The sequence below is a fragment of the Octodon degus genome, unplaced genomic scaffold (assembly GCF_000260255.1).
Source record: "Octodon degus isolate 3935 unplaced genomic scaffold, OctDeg1.0 scaffold00047, whole genome shotgun sequence".
NCBI lineage: Eukaryota > Metazoa > Chordata > Mammalia > Rodentia > Octodontidae > Octodon > Octodon degus.
The window spans coordinates 4,010,071-4,025,649 of record NW_004524623.1 but is presented as its reverse complement, the minus strand read 5'-3'; the positions used below and the strand labels follow the sequence as shown (position 1 = coordinate 4,025,649).

Genomic DNA, 15,579 nt, shown 5'->3' with positions numbered 1-15,579 from the left:
TATATATATATTTCTTTTGAAAATTATAGTCCTGCAAATTTGTAGCTTTTCTAGAAGTCACAGAAAGTTTTCATTTCTTAATTAAAATCCATATGCCTGAGTTAAGAACCTACATGGAAAACAATATAGTCTTCCAGAAAGAACTGCGCCAAATGGTAGAACACTAACGTGAACAGAGAGTTTTGATTTTATCATCTTTATTCTGTGCATGCCTAGCGTGACAGACTTTCCTGCCCTCGGTCAGCACAGATTTAAGGGCAATCATTTGCAGAGGTGCATTTAGAAGTACTATTACAGTGCTTCTATAAAAATTGTCTGGATGGAGACCTCTTCAACTGGTGGCCAAAAGTCTAGATTTGTAAAGTCTCTTTTTGGTTAAATTTTTGTTTTCAGAAAGTAAAATGCAAAGAAAGAAAGAAAGAGAGAAAGGAAGCAAGAAAGAGAGGGAGAAAGGGAAAGAAAGAAAGAGTGAAAGAGAGAGAGAAAGAGAAAGAAAGAAAGAAAGAAAGAAAGAAAGAAAGAAAGAAAGAAAGAAAGAAAGAAAGAAAGAAAGAGAAAGAAGAAAGAAAGAAAGAAAGAAAGAAGAAAGAAAGAAAGAAAGAAAGAAAGAAAGAAAGAAAGAAAGAAAGAACAAGCAAGCAAGCAGGAACTGTGAGATGCTGCTCGATACCCTTGGAAATTCTATCATTCGATGCTTGAATTACAGTTGTTTAATTCATTGCAAAGTCATCTAATGGTACCCTAGAGCCTGAAGACTTTTCCATAGGCCTTTCAGGGAAAATCTGATACTGTGTGTTCATACCAGCAGGTTAGATATATGAAAATATTTTATGCATACACCTGGTGTAGACTTTGTGCAAAGTACAGAACTGCAGAGGTAGGTAAACAGCACTGTTAGAGGTAAGTTTTACTATCTCAGACAGTAGAAAGAGAAAGTTAGGTTTTTTTAAACTGTCCTAATCCACCCTGGCTATTAGCAGTTTACCCTTATTGGTAGCCTTAGATGATCAGAAGAGGTTGAGAACTTTATGTTGTCTTCTTCACAACTTTCTTGCCTGCAAGCTTCAGACCATACTCTGACATATCTACAAAACCAACTCCTGCAGCCAGGGCTTGTGATGTGGGTGGAATCACGGTTTCTGCCTTTTTGTGTGTTCTTCTAAGTGTCTTGTATGTGAGTCATTCTCTTGGACGAACACAATACTTATTAGCAGAATCTGCCAGGTGAATTGGGTAACAAAATCTTCTGTAAAAAGGAACTGCAGGCCACAGGGCTGCCCAGAGTTCAAGACCAAGGCACTGTATCATAGGCAATGACCACAGGGCTACTCGGATTCCTGTATCTTCGTCACTTAAAAGAAGGAGTTTTACATACAAAGCTTTTCATGTAAACATCTATTATAATCACAGTTTATCTCACCAATAAGAAAACAGTTCCTACTATCCTTCTATCTCATAATCAACCTTTTGGGAGGATATGCAGATAATGATAGTTGAAGCATTTTCTCCTGGAATGCTGACTCTTTACTGGGACCCTTCCAGCTTTCATGAATCACCTCTAGAGTACGGATTGCTCAATGCAGTTTCCAGTCTTATTTGACTGCTAGGGGTACAACTATATACTAATACAGATACAAACTGATTTATTTATTTATTTTTAGGAATTTGAAAATGGTTGCTGTATCGCATAAATGTTGACTTTAAATCAGTTGTTCAGATTAACAGACATAAACATGCAAAGTTGGTAAAAATGAAAAAAATTATTAGAAATTTAAAAGGACCAGAAAAAAAAAATGTAAGCATCAACTGCTCCCCTGTGTAGACCAGCAGAAATCAGCAGCATAATTGTCCAAGCCATCCTGCATCCATATATAAACATGTTATGAAAGGGAAAGAATTTGTTCAAAGGAAAGGAATAACTGTGATGAAGAAAAGGATAGGAGAAGGGGGGGGGAACGTAAACATACTTAAAATAAATTATAGGTTATATATATAAAACTGTGTGTGTGTGTGTGTGTGTGTGTGTGTGTGTGTATCAGGGAAGGGTCTACAGGATGTTCAGGGTCTCACTACTAGATCAGATTCGTAGCGATGCGCCTGTTTACAGCCACGCACCACCATGCCCAGTCTCAATCGCTGTCTCAGCGCACCCCAGGGGCAGGGCCGGCATGGCAGGCCTGGGGATCCGGCCCCTGAGCCTGCTTGCAGGAGCTTTGATCTGCTGAGCTATTCGGTAGGCCCTTATAGGCACTATAGGAACAGGGGGTGGAGAAATGAAAACTGGACTGAGCAATAAGCAACCTTCAAAGACTTGGCTTAAAGCCTTGGGGAGATGTGTTCCGTTATCCTCCTGTCTGTTGTCTCTCAATCCACCATGTGTTCTATTATCCACCATCTTCTCTCGCTTACCGTATCCATCTCAGACATCCATATAGAGCACTGTTGACAAAAGAAGCAGCACGACCTCAGGCTGCCCGGGCTTGGAGCCTGGCTGTGCCACGCCCGGGGGCGGAGGCTGTGTTCTCTGTGCCTCCACTTCCTCACCTGTAAAAGGAGCACAGTAAGCTGCCTATGCTACTTGTTCTGAGCACAGGAAGTAAGTAAAATAGAAGCTTCCAGCCTCCACTTAGCATTCAGTAAATGTTGGGAGAAAAGCAAATGCAAAACTACAGTGATGAGATTGCATGAAGCAGAGGTATGTAAAAGAGACAGTTTGGGGTCTCAAGGAATTCACCACCCAGTAGGAACACAGACAAGGACGCAGTCAGTACCAGCAGAACCCATCAGTTCTCTGCAAAATTAGTACCCACGGGAAGCTGCCAGCTACCACCAAACACACATCAACACACGGAAGGCTACCGAGCATTTCTAATACGTGAGAGAAGATTGAGAGACTCAATTATTAATGGTGACAGACAGCACATTAGAGCATAAGGCATACTTTAAAGCAGGATGCTTTATTTTAAATATCCTACATTAAAATTTTGTCTCTTTGGATGATGAAAATATTTTCTAAGCCCATTTTCCAGTTAGACATGAGATTACTGTAAACAATCCAATGATTAACTATATACAGTAGGCTTTTCTGAGATCAATAACAATTATTATTCAGTCCACATTTATAACTGCAAAACATTTCACTGCCCACAAACACAAGAGTGAATTGCATTAAGAGAACATAGGGATTTCAGAAAGATCAAGAAGCTTAATCTTTTCACGTAGATTGCTTATTTCTTGTTTTAATAGCGTAACTACCTTTTTAAAAATTATTTATTTACTTATTTGGTACAGGGTCTTGCTATGCAGGTCAGACTTGTACTGATCCTCCTGTCTCAGCCTCCCCAGTACTAGGATTACAGGCATGTGGTTCCACGGATCGAACTCAAGTCATTGTGCTTGCCAGGCAATTGCTTAGACCTCTGAGCTATCTCTCCAGCCCATATATCTACCTTTTAACAACAGAGCTCAGTGCTGTTGCTCTCCTTGCCAACCACAGATATGCACTGAATAAATTTCAATGTGTGAAAATAAAGCATTGCACAAGAAAAGGCAAAAGGGCCAAATTAATAAGCCCTAGATAAGTGCTAGATCTTGTCATGGCAAAATAACACATATAGCTAACATGTCAATTTGTGGGAAAAGACTATCTCAACTATTCAGAATACAAGTGTAAGAATATTTTCTACAAGCCTTCTGCTGTAGTCAGGGTTTTCAATACAGTTAACACAGGACATATAATTTATAGGATTATTTTATAATATTCACCTGAAAAGTTAAGAGCAGAAGAGCACAAGAGATCTGTCCATGCACCAGAGGCCCAATCCTGCTCAGGGCCTGGATCCCTTGAGAATGTCCAGCAGGCGTCCAGCTGAAGACCTAGAGCCCCTGACAATGTCTCATGCAAGTCTGTACTAAGCATCTGCACAGGGAAGGTCCAACGGTCAGGATGGAAGTGAAAAGTGCTACCGTGCAGGATCAAGGATCTATGACAGCAGGCTGAGGAATCTGCACCGGAGCCAGAAAGCAATGTTCAAGGTGAGGTCCAAAGCTCCCCGGAAGAGGCACAGCCATCCTCAGTGGTGGTGAGAATCCACGCTCCTCCAGCTATGAGAAGAGCTGAGTACGTGCCAGGAAAACCAGCACGACAAGCTTCTCCAGAAGGATCAACAGCACACCCTCTTACTCTCCCGCTCTCCTTTAATGCTGTTGGCAGCAATCCCCAGCGGGCCTTCCACACCCAGAACCACGCTGATTCAGTTCAGCTAGGGGTGACAAGTTATCCATTTGTTGATTCACCACTCTTTCTTCTACTCCAAGTGTGGAAGATCAAAAGTAGTGACAAAAACTCAACAAAGTACTCATTTTATTTTTCTAAATATTGATTTAATATGAATAGGGTTTTGGTTTTCTTTGGGCAAAGAATCACGAAAGCATAAGAAGTGCGTAATTTTTGCTCTTACAAGGGTGCTCATTGTATATGTGTAATAAAACCCATATACCTCTTTAATGGGGTCTTTGAGAATGTATCCGAATGCTCACGAGTTCACTTGAGAAACTTTCTTAAAAATGGTTGGGGTAGAGGTGGGACCTACAAGTGGAGTGAAAGGAGAGTGGAGAGGAGCCAAGACAAAAGCGTTGAGAGAAAATGCATATAAAACTCAATCTCTTCTTTAATTGATTCTACAATAGTAGAATCTGAAAGGTAAGAAATCTACAGAAAGATTCTTTATATAGACTCATGAAGGTAAGACAAAAATTAATCTTTAAGGTATTTAGTAGCAGAAAACAAAATTGATTTTCATCCCCCAAAAAACCTAATTGAGTATTTTAATTTGGTTTATTAGTACCTACAATTTATGCTTATCTGTCCACCAGGTTATCAAGCTGAGACTTGGTCTCAGCTATTTTATTTTCACAGAGATTCTCAGATGAAGGATAAAATTAAAACTCTTCTTTTGCAGAGTTGGATCTCACACGTTTCTCTCACTTAGTTTACTTGTGAAGGTAGCTTGGGAGAGGAATTAAGAGACGTTCCCGAATAGATCAAGCAGAGAGAGGAGTCTTGTCATTTTCAGTTACGTTTAACTTTATATTCAACTGTATGTTAACCACTTGAAAAAGAAATGCTTCCTCCATTGCCTTGAAAAGATGCAGAGGCCGTGATTTCTTTATATGCCACCATCTCTGTGGCCTCAAGTTGCCCATAGAACACATATTTAGAACTCCTGTGGTACACATGGCCAGTTAGGCACAGCAGTCAACCGCAGTCCACTGCAAGGATATATACTTACTTTTCTTTTTTTTATTTTAGGGAAGGGTCTACAAGGTGTTCAGGGTCTCACTACTAGATCGGACTCATAGTAATCTGCCTGTTTACAGCCTCCCAATAGCTAGGATCATAGGCACACATCACTGAGCCTAGTCTCAATTGCAGGCTCAGTGCACCCCAAGGGTGGGGCCAGCATGGCAGGACCAGGGATCAAACCCCTGGCCCCTGTGCCTGCTTGCAGGCTCTTTAATCTGCTGAGCTATTTGGCTGGCCCTATTACTTTTATTTTCTAAATGAAAACTTAAAATCAGCTTGAATACTACATGCTAGATTATCAAAAATTTCAGTTTCTTTGAAACTGCTTTTCTTTTTGATATCAGAGAGCTCCAGGGACATACACAGTCAGTCTAACGGAAGGTCAGACTGACTTCCCCATCCAAGCAGAGATCAGATGTTTATTGCCATAGCCTCTCACCAAGATGTGGTGTCGCTGAAGAAAAAATTGTCCTGTAAGATCTGATGGGCACTGAGAAATGTTTCTGCCCCAGGTCTCTGGTGCTAAATGCAAGCTGGGAGCTGCACCCTTGAGAGTGCTGTTTCTACCATTTTTAATCTTTGCATGAGACTCATTTTCTTCCTCATATCGAAGCTTAGTCCAGGGCTCCTGATTTGAGTTCCAAGGCTCAGAGTTTAATTTTAAACTAGGCTTGAAAGCATCAGTTATTCCAAGCATGCTGTCAGAATGACTTAGCAGTCCACCATTTAAGGAGCCCTTTTATCTTCTTAGGAATTTAAGAATAAGGCTGGGAATCTATTCATTTTCAGACCCTCATTTCTGAAGGCTTCTATAGTCCCTTGAGGTCTCAAACACTCCCAGTAGAAAGCCTCGCTTAATTTTCTCTGTTCTTTGACACTGGGCTTTATTAGTCCTAAAAGGACTGCATCTCTCTCCTCTTTAGGCAGATAAAGCCATGTTCAGGAAAACAGGGACTTCCCTTCCCAAAGATGATGCAGAAGCAAAAACAAAAGAAAAAATAAACAAATAAATGCACACATTGTTTTCAAAAGGTCATCCCATTTCAATGGTACGGAATTATGCCTTCTTGGCAATAGCATGTAAATCCATATTCCCTTTGGAATACGGACCTTGCATTAGTCTGCTCAGATTGCTAAAACAAAATACCAAAAGAAATATTTAAATTCCTAAAATGCAGTATTTCTAACCATAATGAAACTAATTAACAGCAAAATTAGTTTTGCATTAGATTATTAACATTTTTGGGAACTTAAATAGAAATTAGCCCATACTTTTATCCAATTCAACTCAACTTTGGCTTTTATCTTTTTCAACTTACTGCTTATGGTCACATATGGAGTTTTAGGGAAAGATCAGAAAATACACAATATGCAAAATATAGGAATATACATCCATCCCTGTATGTGCTGACTTCTAGTGCAGCTAGAAACAGACTATCCAGAAAAATCTTTTTTTTTTCCTTGTGGAACTGGGAATTGAACTCAAGCCATTGTGCTTGCCAGGGAAGCACTTATTCTACTGAGCTATCTCCCTGGCCCCATTAGAAAAATCTTCAAAATTCTGAGATTTTCCAGCCATTTCTTTTTTTTCCATAATTTTATTGATAAACAAATAGCATTGAGACAGTTTCAAACCAAATAGGTAGGACAGTTTCAATAATTAACACATGGCATACATTCTTCCTAGTGGTTAATTGTTGTACAAGATGCGGACATGATATTCTATTTACAAGCACCATTAGAACAAATCCCTCTATTCATTAAGAGAATGTAACTATATATCTATCCTAACCATTTTGAATACACAGATACAAAATGGACATTCATCTGTATCCCCTTTTTTTGTTTAGTTCCGTTATTTGAATATTATAGGTGTGTAAACTCAGCAAAATATTCTTAAAGTCCAGTAGCCCATAATAGTATAGGGTCTTCCGCTTGACTGGCAATGTCAGAAACTGTTGATCCGAGTCCCCTACAGCTCAACATAACACCATGGCTTTACTTCTTATATTTTGTTTTTATACTTTTCTGCCAGATGGTTAAGACCAAGGTAAAGCAGGACCTGTGCAATAACAGTTGTAGCTTTTGGGTCTGATAAGGTCAGTGAAATCCCCTCAGGATTTATCCTGAGATCCTGTACCTCAGATTGTAGAACTTTTGTCAGTGTCAGCCATGTGGATGAGTCACAGCCATTGCTTGGCCAATGTGTTCTCTGTGAAAGCCTGAGAGAATGTTTTCTCTCCATGTGACTCTCCTTAGGCACACTCTATGTCATCGATCACTTTGCTCTTTGGCTCCATAATCTCCTTGATCAGAAAATTTGGGACACTACCAAGTTACATGACATTACAGTACAAGTTCTCATATGTCCTGAGTCTTAATTGACCTTAGAAGGCTAGGGCCAAAATGTTGGCTTTCCTTGTAGCCCTCCTTTTTCTCTAATTTTGGTGTGCAAACTTAGGTTGTTAACCATCCAGAAGACAAGCTTATTGTTATTACCATACAACTTAGGCTGTTAAGCTTAACCTCACTATCTGTCTGAATATCAAACACCTTAGGCATAACATGGAACAGGTATTTTTCATCAAGTACTGATATGTTGAACTTTAAGTCCTTATCCAGCCATTTCTATAGCTGAATACATAAGGATATTTTATGCCTAAACACTTTGAGGTTTCTTCATCATGATTAAGCGCCTGAAACTTAATTCATATGTGATTTCTATATCACAGGTTTTTATGGAAGGTACAATTTTTAAATTTTATAATAATAAAGATTTTATTATTTATAAATTTATAATAATAATAATAAAGATTTTAAAAAATCTTTATAACTGATTGCAGCATTAAATATTAATTTTTCAGTGAAATCACTGCTATACAAAACTGATGGGAGATGAAACAGCAAGCTAATCCTACCTAATCTGCATTTTATGTAGTTTCTTAATGACTGAAATAATGTAGGTATTACTTATACAATGAGACATGTAGGTAACTTAGAATAAATGTTTCTTGAGGACTCTGCACCATTTAAGGGTCACTAGAGGAACAGATTTCATGTGAAAATATAATATCATATGCAAATTAGGATATAAAAGATTTACAAGGTAGGCTCCCAATGGCCACCTTCAGGGTCAGGGTGGAAGGATGCAGTCTCTGCACTGCAGAGCCGAGGATCCAGCCAAAAGCTGAAGGCCTGGAGCCCCCTGCAGAGTCCTGTGAGTCCTACAAGGGACCCAGAGGGTCTTTGCTGGGAGGCTGGAATCTGCTGGAGTCTGCACTCAAAGCCTGGAACTGGATGACTGAAAGTGATAGAAAAGACAGGGGCTTCTCTGCAGAAGCAAAAGGCAAGACTTCTTTCTTCTCCTTTTGATTCAGTTTGGCTACAAGCCTATGATTTTGTGTCACCCATACCCAAGGCAGTCTTCTGTCCTTAGCAAATCATCTAGGCACACCCAGGACAGTGCTAAACTCATCTGCTAGCTGTCTCTTACTTACATTGACACCACAATTAACTATCCAAGACTCCTTTCCAAAGATATACAATCCAAGGGCCGGCAAGACAGCTCAGCAGACTAAGCACCTGCTTAAGCAAGCACAGGGACCTGGGTTAGATCCCCAGCACTACGTGCCGTGCTGGTCCTACCCCCTGGCACACTGAGCTGGCCACCAAGTCTGGGCGTGGTGGTGCACACCTATAATCCTAGCGCTGCGGAGGCTGAAAACAGGAGGATCACTGTAAGTCAGAGCTGCATAGTGAGACCCTGTACCAAATATATTAAATAATTTAAAAATACATACAATCCATCAAAATTTATTCCTCCCTTTATACATTTGCCACAAAATATGATGTCAAGTATAAAAGTCTCAATAACTCTAAAACCTACAAGGAAGAGTTGGAAAGAAGAAGACTATTGTTTTTTTAAACTAGGTATCTTTCTGAAGAATTTTAGAAACATTTTGCCATTTAAACTCTTAGAACTTTCTGTCTGGGAGGCAATGCTTAAATTTTGACATTTAGTGGGTACTACCCAAGAAGGGGCAGGAGGTCTGAGTGGACAACCTATTTCATATACTCCTTAGTGTGGCTATGTGTGTCATTTGTTTTAAATTAAGAAATGAAAGGTCCTTATAGCTTTTCAAAAACGCACTGGAGATATTTTTCTGCACACTAAAGCCCTTCAATGGCTTGAAAAGAGTTTAAGTATTACAATGTATAATACAAATACTATGGCTTAAGGGCCAACCACATAGCTCAGCGGAGTATAGTGCCTTCTCCAGCAGAGCACAGCAGCCAGGGTTTTACCCCCATCATGCTATGCTGGCCCTGTCTCCAGGCTGCACTGAGATGGTGATTGAGACTAGATGTGGTGGTGCACGCCTGTAATCCCAGTGCATAGGAGGCTGAAAACAGGAGAATCACTGTTAAGTCTGATCTACTTAGTGAAATCATGTGCACTTTGTACAGCCTGTACACCCTGTCCTAAATTCATAAAAGCAAAACCTCATTTAAAAGCAAAAAACAAAGTGATTAGGATAGATGTATAGTTATATTCTCTTAATGAATAGAGGGATTTGTTCTAATGGTGTTTGTAAATAGGATATCAAGTCCGCATCTTGTACAGCAATTAACCACTAGGAAGAATGTATGCAACTGTTAATTATTGAAACTGTCCTACCAATTTGGATTGAAACTGTCTCATTGCTATTTGTTTCTCAATAAAATTATGGGGAAACAAAGCAAAAAACAAAAACAAAACACAAATACTATGGCTTAATCTTTCTGATATGGAATAGGTGGTGCTGAATAATAGCAAGAACATCCTAGACATCATTGCAAGTGTGTTAGGGGCTTAGAGAACCATGATTTTATATCCTTTGAAATATTTTTATATTCCCTATTCTATCTGCTGTGCTCTGTGACAACAGGCAGAAGGAGTAGAGGAAACAGTCCAACTTCCAGACTTAGGAAAAAAGGGACCAGACAGTAGCAAATGGTGCAGCAGCCACTGAAAGACAGAAAAGAGACAGGGAAGGAGGCCTGATGGATCTCTACTTCATCCCAAGCTCTATTCTGACACTTTGTATACATTATTCCATTTAAAGAGCCCAACAAATCTGTGGAGTATATGGATTATTACACTAATTTCTCAGATAAAAAATGAGACTTAATGCCTAAGATCTCACACCAATGCCACTAAGGTTTGAACTTCAATTTGTCTGAGTGCAAAGCCTTTCTGTTTCATGCCCACCAATACAGCCATATGGCTTCTACCAAAACCAGAAGACATCATCCCACCTGCATAAAGTTATTTCATTTCTATTGCAGATTATATTGATATCATTCTGTAGCAAATGTTTTCTCTTGGTTTAGGAGATAGTATACCAACTTGAACTTATACTTGACAATGTAAGCCATTTAGTAAACCAAATGCTGCTTGAATTTCTAGCAATGAAACTGTAGCTTTAGGATTTTTTTTTCATAGATATTCATACTGTTGTGACTGAGATCGAAAAAGAGAAAAAAAATGTTAGTTTGGGCTTGGCTGTGACTTTAACTTTGAGAAGGATTTTCTACCATTCTACCTGATATCAAGTTGTCCGTATCATAACTGTAATGTTGTCTGTCATTGGTCTTAAGGATAATTTCAAATGCAGCCTTAACACTCTGTTTCACATGTTCTGAGCTCTGATTTTTTTTTATTACAAGTTGTGTGTATTCCACAGTTCTAGGCCTTGCTGCTGGTCATTTCTGGCTGTCACCTAGACTAACATATGTGGCTTATTCCCTTTCCTGGGTCCTCCATTTCCCACTCAGCTTTCTCTGCCCATGAGTGCTGGTTGCCTTCAGTTCCCTCCTTCACCAGGAACCAGATCACAGGCCACGTGAAGGTGATCTTTGCCAGCAACATCTTAGTGTGCCTTTACCTGGGGACCACGACTCCTGTCATAGCTTCTGTGCTTCCTATCGGTTAGTAGTTGAAGGGATAATGGTCAGGAATTTCTCTTTAATTCTTAACTGCAAGATCATTGTTCCACAATGGACTGCCATGACAAAAAAAAGCTAAGCAATGTGAAAAAAAAGCAGTTTCATTCTGTTTGTACCAGAGGGATTGCATGGCACGGAGTAAGAACACTGGGCTTCAGCCATTCAAGTAAGTGCAAGCTATCTCCCTTCATCATGGATTGGAGGCAACACCCACATCTTTCTTCACTAATCAGCTGTGTGTCATTGAGCTAGCCACTTCATCTTTCTAGCTCAATTTTTTCCATCCCCATAAAGTGTAATTAAAAGCATTTTAAAAAAATGTATTTGGTATAGGGTCTCACTAGGCAGCTTGGATTTGTAGTGATCCTCCTGTTTTCAACCTCCCCGGCACTGGGATCACAGATGTGCACCACCACACATGGACTAGGTCACCGGCTCAGGGTGCCCAGGGATGAGGCCAGCACAGCATGTGGTGCCAGGGATGGAACCCTGGTTCCTGCGCTTGCCTAAGCAGGCGATCAGTCTGTTAAGCTATCTCACCAGTCCTTCATGAAGTGATGATTAAACCTCTTCTGCCTTCTTAAACTTGTTATAAGATTAAGGTGAGATAGTATATGTGTGAAAGTAGATTATAAAATGCAGAATTGTAAGAACTTCCAGCTATCACTGTGACTGATTTCAACCTTCAATGGTCCTTATTTCTTTTACTCATTCTGTATCTAATCAAGTACTGCTATAACTAGAGTAATGAACACATGTCTGTTTGCCAGGAACTCTCTCAATTCTTGTAACAAAAGTCCTAGGCCTTTGAAACCACTCAACCTAGGATATACCAGAGTCTGTACTTACCCAAGCAACAATGAAGTCACTCATTAAGAACAAAAGCTGATCAGTGCTGACATCCTTTCTCCATCCCCCCATAGCAAAGAAGTCATTAATTTTTTGTTGTTATTACCAGGAATCGAACTCATGACCTCACACTTTCCAGGCAGGTGCTGTGCAACTGAGCTATATCTCCAGCTAGTGAGATGTCTTACATCTAAACTATGTTCACATCATCCCTCCAGGAGCAGAGCAGGTTTCCTCAGAAGAGTTAACTTGGAGTGAAGAAGTCACCATAGCTGATATTTAGAGACACATTATGAGGAAATTGAACTCTGGTGGGCATTCAGGACATCACCCTTACTGCCAGACTTGTCTCACTTTCCTGTGCCCATCGGTAGACCCCGATGCTCTGTCTGGCTGAAAGAGTGAGATCTACATCTTCCCAGAACCTGCTATCAGTCAGCTCTGTTGTCTCTGTTACTCCTCTCTTCCCACTCACATCCGCTGCTGTGTCTAGCATTTCATGCCCTTACACAATCATGTGGAATTTTCAGTCCTGCTGAGATGATGTAAGGTAGTCACTTTCTTTCTTTCTTTCTTTCTTTCTTTCTTTCTTTCTTTCTTTCTTTCTTTCTTTCTCTTTCTTTCTTTCCTTGCTTTGGTTTGTTTATTAGAAAACAGCACAGAACAACGGAAGCAGTAAAGCCATTACAGTATCTCTCCTTAAACTTCAGATGCACAGTCAAGGTTGGATGAGTCAGCTCAGCTCTCCAGTTCCAAACCTCCTACCCACCTGGGGAGAACGAAGTACTGACCTCCTGCCCTGCTGTAGGCACAGCCTGATCAAAGACCTGTTGTTTCCTTTTGACTCTGGAGCTTGTGGGCTTCCAGCGTATCTGTGGCATGATAAGGCATTTGAAAGAGAAAGGAAAGAAAGAAAGAAGAAAGAAAGAAAGAAAAAAGAAAGAAAAAGAAAGAAAGAAAGAAAGAAAGAAAGAAAGAAAGAAAGAAAGAAAGAGAGAGATCCAGTCTCTATTTTTTTCTATGGAAATAGAAAATCATCAATGATTCCAAAATGGCAGCAGCAGAATAAACACCTCTCTTCGAATCTCTTGGAAGAAAGGAACTTCAGGTGATCAGAAAAGACTTTAGCTTCAAAGCTATTAATGACCCACAAACAATCCAAGAACTGGCCAAACAGGCTGGATCGCTTTCCTGTGAGTCACTGGTTACCACAGGCCTCTGAGGAGCTGAGGCCCACTTGCTCCATCCCTCTCACCTGTGGGAAATGGGCTTTTTAATGGCCAGTCGCCACCAGCAATAGTCATCAGCTACTTGACAGTCACTGGGGCAGGGCACAAAACTACAGGACCTGTCTCTGTGTGCCTTTTACTTTTTTGTTTAAGCCACTTGCAGATATACAGTTCATTTTTTGAAATACTGATCATCTCAATAATGGAAGAGGCCTCAGGACCTGAGAGGGTAGGGAGGAGACAAAGCAGCAATCTGGTGTCTTGGGAAAGAATTAATTCGTGAATGTTTTCATTGCTTCCCAGTTCCCTCACTGGAGGGAATAGATGGTAGCGTACTGACAAAAGTTTAACAACAGGCATTCTGGAAGTGAACACAACAACGAAACCTGATCTGTGTGCCAGCTAACTTGTGGGGTGTAAATTAGATGGATCACTCAGAGGAATCCTGATTTTCTTTTGCCAAAGGCAATCTCGTGCTATGGATGTTGTAAAAATATATTTTTTAAGAACTAAAATTCATCAACATGAGGAGTACGAATACATCAAAACCTTCACTTACCTTTTTAAATTACCCTTTAGCAATATGGTGTCTTGTTCACTTATTAATTTGATCCCTGGTTCTTTTTCTTATCTAACTCTTACTCCCTTTCACCATGCTGAGAACTGATTTATGGTTAGATGCTTTCCTGTTTTTATCTTTAACAATGCTACTCAAGTTGTTTAAAAATTATCATGTTCCTACTAATCCCCTTTTCCTCCTCAATGTGTAAAACCTCAATGGCTTCTGATAACTTTTAGGATGACTTTTTATTTCCCCAGTCTTTGACCCCAGCCTGTCTCTGGTGTAGATTTTTCTGGATCCTCTCATGAAACCTGCATTTGGACACTCCAAAACTCTTCCAACTCCCCGGAATATGCTATGATTCTTTAGTTCTAAGCTTCTCCGCAGGTAGCCTTCTCTTCACTAACCCCTTAAGTTTCAGTTTACATTGGCTATCTAAGATCTGTGGCTACAGTGTCTTTTGTTGGCCATATTTCAGCTGTAACAGTCATTATTGGTTCACTGAACTGGCTTTCTGCAGTCAGCTGTGCTGCTCCATTTGGCTCAGAGGAAATTGTCCTCCCTATATTCCTGCCTCTCACAAAATACATGGGGTAATTCTTTTCGTTGTCAGTGCAGCCATGGTTCGTGGTCCTAAGAAGCATCTGAAGCGGGTAGCCTCTCCAAAGCATCGGATGCTGGATAAACTGACCGGCGTGTTTGTTCCTCGTCCATCTACCATGCCCCACAAGCTGAGAGAATGTCTGCCTCTCATCATCTTCCTGAGGAACAGACTTAAGTACTCCCTGACTGGCAATGAAGTGAAGAAGATCTGCATGCAGTGCTTCATTAAGATTGATGGCGAAGTACAAACTGATATAACCTGCCCTGCTGGTTTCATGGATGTTATCAGCATTGACAAGACTGTGGAGAATTTCCGTCTAATCTATGACACCAAGGGGCGCATTGCTGTTCACCGTATTACACACAAGGAGGCCAAGTATAAGCTACACAAGGTAAGAAAGATCTTTGTAGACACGAAGGGGAATCCCACTTATGGTGACCCATGATGCTCGCACCATTCACTACACTGATCCCCTCAACGTGAATGACACCATCAAGATTGACTTGGATACTGGCAAGATTACTGATTTTATCAAGTCTGACACTGGTAACATGTGCATGGTGACTGGAGGTGCCAACTTGGGAAGGATCAGCGTGATCACCAACAGGGAGAGACTTCGTGGCTCTTTTGATGTAGTCCATGTGAAGGATGCCGATGGCAACAGATTTGCCACTCAGATTTCCAACATTTTTGTCATTGGCAAAGGCAACAAACCATGAATTTCTCTTTCCTGGAGAAAGGGAATCCGCCTCACCATTGCTGAAGAGAGAGACAAGAGGCTAGCAGCCAAGCAGAGCAGTGGGTGTAATGACCTCTAGGTGACAGGAGAGAAATCATCTGTACTCAATAACACAGCATGATGACACATTCAAAAAAATATGTGGGATATATTAGGTGGTCAGTGAACTTACTGAATAGATGAATGAATTAATGAATGACAGTGGAAGTAATTTGATTTTTATCACTATCTAAATTCCAAGGTACTAAAAGTCTATAATCATTAATTGAAAATATTGGCACAATAACAAAGGAGTTCAATAAA

At 40.3% G+C, this 15,579-nt stretch overlaps 2 pseudogenes; one reads left to right on the top strand and one right to left on the bottom strand.

The window, feature by feature from the left end:
* Positions 1–11,216, bottom strand: part of LOC101560324 — a 24,784-nt pseudogene extending 13,568 nt beyond the window's left edge.
* A 3,337-nt stretch (positions 11,217–14,553) lies between these two features.
* Positions 14,554–15,355, top strand: LOC101559935 (annotated as a pseudogene).
* Positions 15,356–15,579: the final 224 nt, after the last annotated feature.